The sequence below is a fragment of the Crocodylus porosus genome, unplaced genomic scaffold (assembly GCF_001723895.1).
Source record: "Crocodylus porosus isolate Cpor-Errol unplaced genomic scaffold, CroPor_comp1, whole genome shotgun sequence".
NCBI classification, from domain to species: domain Eukaryota; kingdom Metazoa; phylum Chordata; order Crocodylia; family Crocodylidae; genus Crocodylus; species Crocodylus porosus.
Window position 1 is genome coordinate 77,449,296 of NW_017728886.1, and position 8,164 is coordinate 77,457,459.

Consider the following 8,164-nt stretch of genomic DNA (forward strand, 5'->3'; position numbering starts at 1 on the left):
CTGCAGGCATATAACAGCACAGATGTGCAGGCACAAACGGGTTCAACCTAGGCAGTTTAGACTAACCTGCAAATCTTGACTCAATTCAAACTCTGGCTTTTTCAATGTCTGTCTTTAGCCCTTAGGCATGGCCTTTGTGCATTCTCTATTTCTTTTCACACTTCAGCTCTTCAGAACTGGAACTAAATTATATATTTGCACAGCATCTTGCAAATTGTAGGTGCTTCTCCAATATAAATACTAATGTTAACACAAACTGGTGCACAGGTGATAGGATTATGGTGTATCAAATGGTTTCTTTAAAATGGACATCTGAGATTTGTTTCAGTCAACAAACACATAACATGAATCCCTGAATCTACCAAACTGGTCAGATTTCAGTGAAAATTGTATTTTAACCTGAGATTCAGTGAACTGCCAGGCCTCCCTACAATTTGAGGAAGAATCTCAAATTCACAGCTTTACTCCTACAGAACAGACTACTGATGTCTTAGTAGGTATTTCTGCCTTGTGTGCTAGAATTACAGTGAGCAGCTGTAAATCATTAAATTAATAATCTGTTAGCAAGAAGAGATACATCATACTGATGATAAGCATCTCCTTGCTGTTTCTAATCATGCTCCGCTGTTCCTACTTCAACGCAAACCTGGATTATAGTTTCAAATGATTTGCCGTATCTTAAGTTTGGGTTTGAATGTAAACATAAAATATAACATTAAATGTCAACTGGAGTTCTGAAATAAATCTTTTAATAATTGGAAGAGCACAATTCTTGAAGGATGTGCTCTCCATTCCTCAATTTCAACACAAAAAGGGCCATAAGTACAGAACTTCCTGTGGCCTGTCTTTTCTCCAAGTAAAAACTAGAAGCCAACCAAAATCTTTCCAGAAGTAGTCTGCCAGATATGCAACACAAAGCACAACTGGCTCTACAAACGCAAAGTGCTTTCCCATAAAGTTAATTAAAAAAAAACAACAAAAAAACGCTACTTGATTTCTGAATAAAACTATCATTATTTTTTTCTATGGTATTCATCACTAGACTCATTGGTGAGATGTAGGGGGTCCATGTGCACCCCCTGAGATTGGCCTGGAACCCCCAGAGACTGGCTGCTGCTGATACTGCTGGTGGTGCCTGCAGGTGGTTGCCGATTGCCACTTGCAACCCCCACCCACTGCTGACACCACCACAGCCTCCTGTGGGCAGTCCCCGCTTGGCCCATCCTTGCCACCAACATCACCGTGGCCACCTGCAAAGCAGTCCCTGCTCGCCACTGCCACACCCCTACATCCCCCCAGCCTCATGAGGCACGAGGTTTTCATGGCCAGACTAGTTGAGTAACCTGCTTATGTTAATGAATTATCTTCACACTGGCAGCGAGCTGTAGGTAACATTCAGAAATGGGTGAGGATCAGGTTTTCATGAGGGCATCGTCCCTGGACCTTACTAGTGTCCTCCTCTTTTTTTTTTTTTTTAAATTGGTTTTACTAACACAATTATTAGAAAGAAACCTTTGATCCCTATGTATTGTTCATGTGATTTGGGAATACAAATCACTTTACAAAGTTATGAGCACCACTCTTTCACATATGGAAAACAAAGGCACAAAAAATAAAATGAATAAGAAGTACATTTTCCTCATTAAAGCACAAGATTGGGAGTCTGGAGAGAAGAGTTCTGTTCCCAGTTCTTGCAAAGACTTTGGGAGTGGGCAGGCAAAACAGCTGCATTGTTTGGGAGAATTAGAATTTACTATGGCTTAACTGAAGCCACTGTAACTTTTACATGTCTGCTTTATCCTACAGTAAATGAAAGCTAAGGGTCCTGGGTATGACCATAAACAGCATTCTACTGGAAGGCTTGGTTGCAATGTGGTGGGGCTACTCATAGTGGGGTAGCTCCTATAAAATACTGCAATGTTGCAACTTCCAGAGTAAGGCAAATATAAGGACCTCAAAACCCTAGCCCCCACTGCTTTGTGTATACTCCTTGGTTGAGAAGGCTAAGGGACATCATTATGACAGAAACACGGCCTTGCTGAGCCATTAGGCAGTCAGCAGCAGCTCTAACCTGTTGCTCTCTGGCAGAAGCTACAACCATTGAGGCACTGAACATCTGGACTTGGTCTTTGGACTCTGTCTTGATGGTCTAAAAGGAGGATGGTAGGTCTAAGGCAGCCACCACTCCTCAACACTTGCCTATGTGCACGCATTGATGGTCCTGGTGTGATGGTTGCATAGACCTCTTGTACATAGAGGATTGCCAGTTGCTAAGAAAATGGAAGCTACGCTGCAGGACTTTACCACCAATTTCATTAGTTTCAATTTCTGTGGGACAGCACCAGAGGGACAAATTAGATCAGCTGACACAGTGGCCTGACACACTTTAAAACTGTAATTGTTCATCTGCCCATGACCTTTCTATGAGACGCTATGCAAGTCTCTTAGCTTCTCTTTTTTTCAATTTTTCCATCTGTAAAATGAGTATTATAATGCTTCACTACAACTGAGGGGACTTCATGCATTGAGATCTTCTGACTGACAGTGGCATAAAAATGTAAACAGTTTTAACCAAGGTTGGTCAGTGGTGCATTTAACAAGATAATCCTGACTGAGCCTTGGGCTGTGAGTTCTACAATGCATCTTTCTGTACATGTACTGGGTGCGTCTACACATGCAATTAATACACTTGAATTTTCTGCACAGAAAATCCAGGTGCATTAGGGTGTGCATCTGTAGAATAATTAAACCTGTCAATGCTTTATACATCAGTCTGATCCATTTCATGCTACCATAAAATATTCTGAAGTACCTGCATTGCTTCACAGTAGGCTTTTGGGGAAAACCAACAAATTACATATGGAAAGAAAACTCATACATAGCTGCATAAACCAAAGTGCCTGTAAAATATCAGTTGATACATTTAGCCCTATCCATGACATTAAAGTATAACCTACTCTAAACCAGCAATATAGGCTTCAATTTGTGCCTTTATTTATGCTTCTATAAAATGCTGCTGCCCTATTTTCTGGTTTCCACTGAGTCTGTTCCAGATTTAACAGCTGAAGCAGCTCTGAGTACCATGCTCCTAGCAAGTATTAAGTCTCTAATCAAGAGCTGGCCATTCTACTACTTTATGATATTGTATTTGCAAGGGATAACTGACACAGGAGCTAAAAGCAGCAGAAGGAGACTAGGTTCATATTACGCCTGACTTCAGATTTATGAACAACACAACAATCACCTCAAAGTGATGTCAGTTCCTGAAATGTAAATTATGTATCTTGGGATTAGATGCTGCACATTATTTAGTAGCAACACAGAAGAAATTACTAGTTCAGCCATTATAAAAAAGTTAAAGGAAAACATGTTATATGGAAATTAATTGCATGCTGTACTACTACTTGGCTGCCTGTACCCTGAATGCAAGTGGAGGCAAAACATCAGCACAGGGAAGGTAAGTAGGGGCAGTCCTGGACTTACAATGTTTCAACTTACAATGTTTCTAAATTGACACCATTTCAACTTGATGACAACAGTCTCTACTTACAGCGATGCAATGCCACGCCAGTGAACAAGTTTGCTGTGTCGCTCATCACTCTGGAGAACATCTGTCCAAACTTGCTTGGACACTTCCTTTAAGAAAACAGACAAGACTCCAGAAAAACTTGCAGTCAAGACTCCTAAGAAGACTCCAGCCAAGAACTCTTAAAAAATTCCAACCTAGAGCCCATCAAAAAGTCCAGCAAAGTCACCTCAGAGAAGTCCTTCCAAATCAATATGATTCCTATTTATGATACAAGTACATTAATGTAGCTATATTACTCATCTATAATTGATCGAGTACAAAATCCTGGGGCATTTTTGGTGAAAATAGGGTATCATTCCTTGGTTCAGGAACGAATCTCCCATTTATAACGTTGTTTCTTATGAGAAAATCAGTTCCAAGTTGCAACATTTTGACTTAAGACCAATTGTGTCGCAAGTCTGAGGACCTCCTGTATTATTTCACAGTAAGCAAAATGTCAATGCCCTCACCCTTCTCTGGAAATGAACTTGGTGAGAAGACTGAGTGGGGGGAAATGGATTCACCTCAAGGAGCAAAACATTTAAGACCTAACAATCTTTGGCAAGGGTGGGCAAAAGATGGCCTGTGGGCTGGATCCACCCCAGCAGCTGCTTGTATCTGGCTCATGGGGTCCACCTGTCAGTTGACTGGATCTGGCCTGCAGTTGCCCCTGCAGTGCTTCACATGGGGCTAAGTCCAGACCAGGGCAGCCAGCACTGCGCTCCTGCCCATGCCTATCAGCCACAGCCCCAACCAGCACATAAAGATTCCAATGGGGCTTCTCCTGGTGTGGCTACAGTTCCATGGGTGCTGGTCAGCTCCCCTTGCCTCCAAAGCTGGCTCCTCTTCCTGCTGCGCTGCTTTGGCAAGAGCGGCACACCTAAAGCTTCCTCCCCACCTGAAGCAGCACAGCAAGGTCAGGAGAAGGAGATGCCAGCAGGGGTGAGGGGAGCTGTCACACTGGAAAAAGCCTAGCCGGTAAGCTGTGCATGCTGGCTAGGGTGGGGCTGGTAGGTGGGAGTGCAGCATGGGCTGACCTGGGCAGAAGCCAGCAGGTCTTGACCCCATGCAGAATGCCATGAACTGTGCCACCTGGCCGAACTCTGCTGCACCCCCTCCCCCTCACTCCTGGCCGGCTCCTGGGACCTAGCACCCAAGCAGCTCTTTCCCCCCACCCCCTCCAGAGGGCAGGGGCATGCAAGGAGTGAATCACTCGTCCTGCTCCTGAACACTGGCTCCCCCTGCCTGTGGCCCCATCCCATATAAAGAGTCTTGCCGAGCTGTTGCACAGGAGGGGCAGGGGTGCTGACTTGGCCCGCAACAGCTCATCAAAACTCCCTATGTGGCCCTGGGCCCAAATAATTGCCCATCCCTGATCTATAGGTACTTATTCCCTTGGTTGGTCTTAATTTGGTACAGCAGTATTCACATTAAGAGTGAATCAGGTTTCCCTGCACTTATTATCACTTTTAATATATACAACCATAAGCACCTGCCTGTGCAGGATGAAGCTCTACAAATAAATATGCAGGCTATGAATTCTAATAATATAATGCAGTATGCACTTAAATACTATTATTCTCTCTTTCTAATTAGTACATTTTATCCCGAGTTCTTGAAGTGCTTGAACAAACTCAAGATAAGTATCACTGCTACATTGCAGAAGGGGAAAATTGTAGAAGCTAAATGACTTGACCAAGGTTATATATACCCATTTACATATCCATATCCATATCCATCTACCTCTGCTGGGAGTGCGTTTCATGTTCTAGTTATCCTTACGGAGAAGTTCTTCCTTATGTCCAGTCTAAATCCTCCCTCTGTTATTTTGTGTCGATAGGTCCTCATCCTCCCAAGGGGTGCCTTCCTGAACAGTTGCTCCCCCAGATCTTGGTGCTCCCCTCTGACATACTTGTAGGTGACTATTAAGTCACTTCTCATCCTCTTACTCACACACACACACCCTATATACACACACAAGCACGTACCCCCCCATATATACACACACACCTATATACACATATACACACACCTATATATACACATAAACATATACACACACACCTATATACATATACATGCACCTATATACATACACACAGACACGCACACACTTAAACACCCACCCCTATATACACACACGCACACCCACGCACACCTCCCCATCCCTATATACACACACGCATCCCCCCACCCCTACATGCATATACACACGCACCCCCCATATGCATATACGCGCGTATGTGTACACCCTCCCCAATTGCCTGTCAGGAATGTTGGGGGCAAGGGGCAGGCGGGGATGGAGCCCTGTGTTCCCCCCCGCCCCCGTCTGGGCCTGCTCCCCCCTTCCCTCCTGCTGCTTGGGGTCCAGCCCTGTTCCTTCCCCACCCCAGCTCCAGTGGCCTTGTCCCAACCTCCACTCCAGCTCTTAATTTGCCACTTCATTTAGCACCAGTGTCCTTGCATTTACTCACAATCATTTTCTTATGAGCAGTCCTTATGTATCAAACGTTTTTGCACAAGACCATGGTAGTCTTAGATATCCAAAAATATATATATATATTTTGAAGCAATGTTTTTCCTGGTTTTTGACAAAAGGGATTCCTCGCTGTTTAAAATAACTCACACTTTGCTGCAACCAGTGTTTCCTAACATCTTCTGTATCCTTGCACTGACTTGCTGAAGGGAGATATTCTTTTGTAATACCTAGACATTAACATGCCTTTGGATTTTATGCTAGAGAGGGAAGGGAAGGGATCAGTGGGTATAACTGATTTTAAGACACTTACAGCAGGTTCAACAGCCTTATTAAGTTCATCATTCAGGCTGAAAAATCTTTTTATAGCACTATAATCCATTGAGCTACCCAGGGCTAGAAACAAGACTGAACAACTGTGGTATCTTACCTCTCGATGCATACCAGACTTAAACCATCATAGTACACAATCTAGTTTTAAAAAAAAAAAGTCTGGCTTTTAAATTTTACTTTACCAAATTTACTACCATGCCTGTAGGATCTCCTCCTCTCGGTAACAACCTTTGGTTGAAAAGCCTACCAATGACACTCAAATTACACAAAATACTATTAATGATAAATAACACGCACCACTGAAATCAAAGATCCAAATCCTAAAATGGTCCAGTAACAGCAGAAGCTCCAATCCAATATTTTAAGCCCCAACTCTTCCCCAAGCTCCATATGGATAGATTTGGTACCTCAGTGACTACATATAATGTTATATAAATGGTAATCTTAAATGGCATCATGCCACAATCCATCTGGTCTTTATTAAGCTACTTATAACAAGGGCTCCTTGTTTGAATTCCAGGGCTGTTCCCTTAATACACACACCCTTCTTCACTAGAATATGTAGCATTTCACATTTAAGCTAGGAACACAGGTTGTATTTGTGTCCTTGAACATGTTGTGCCCCTGTTCATCCCCAAATATTGTGGCCTTGGTATGTATACACATGGCCCTACTAATCAGGGTTAAGTGAATGGCTGACTGAATGCACTGCTCCTTTTCTGCCACTGAATCAATGATGTAATACCCAGATTACTATTCATATGTACTTGATAATGTCCCAGGGTAAACTATTAGTACTTATCCTGTAAGCCTGGGACAACAGACAGGGACTGAACAACTGCAGGGTGAAACTACACATTACACTTAGACTACACTAAATCTGTGGAACGTGGTGTTAAAGTGACAACCTGTAATAAACAGTCATGTATCAAAGGTTAAAACATTTCTCACCTGCACAGCTTGGACTTGCCATTAGCAGGTTGGCAAGCAAGGATGTGACTAGGAGTCAGGGCACCTGAGGCACTTATACATGTGCTTCAGGAGTAGCAGCGGGGGTGAGGTGGGGATTTAATTAGAGCAGGTCTGAGAGCCATTCTAATTAAATTGCCAGTGTCACGTGTATCAGCATCCCCACACTGAAAGTGGTGGCAGGGGCACTTTAACTAAAGCTTGTTAAAGCACCCCTGCAGTCATTTTCCAGCATGGGGATGCTGATACATGCAACTCTGGCGTCAGCTGGAACACGGTAATTACCACAATTAATCAAGTCTGCACCAACACACTGTAATTAGAGCATGTGGGAACAACCTTGCTGCACATGCATAAGAACTCCTGGGTTCTAGCCCTGCTTGAGGGAGTTGGGGTTTGAAGTGGTGCATCCTGGGATGCTGGAGGACTACAGATGGCTCATTTTTCATCTCCACAGAGCAGGCTGCAGTTGTTCTAGTAAGAGCTGTGTAGCATACCCCTTAGTTAAGCCTGGCCTGAAGGGGCAGAAGACTGAAACACTCAGGCACTTAGCACAAGTGAATAAGTGGGCACTCCTGTTTTAAGCACTCTTAGCAGGGTCTAACATGCAACACCTCACTTTGCCCTCCCTACACTCATGTAGTCAATATCCTCCTTTTCATCTGACAGGGCATTTATACACGTGCAAGTGCCGCAGCTCTGGGTGCTTTGAAGACCGCCTTTGGTGATGCGATGCCTGCAGTTGTATGAGCTGTGAAACTTATGTCAGTACTGAGAAAATGGAGGTATCACACTTTTGAACAACAACAAAAAGACAT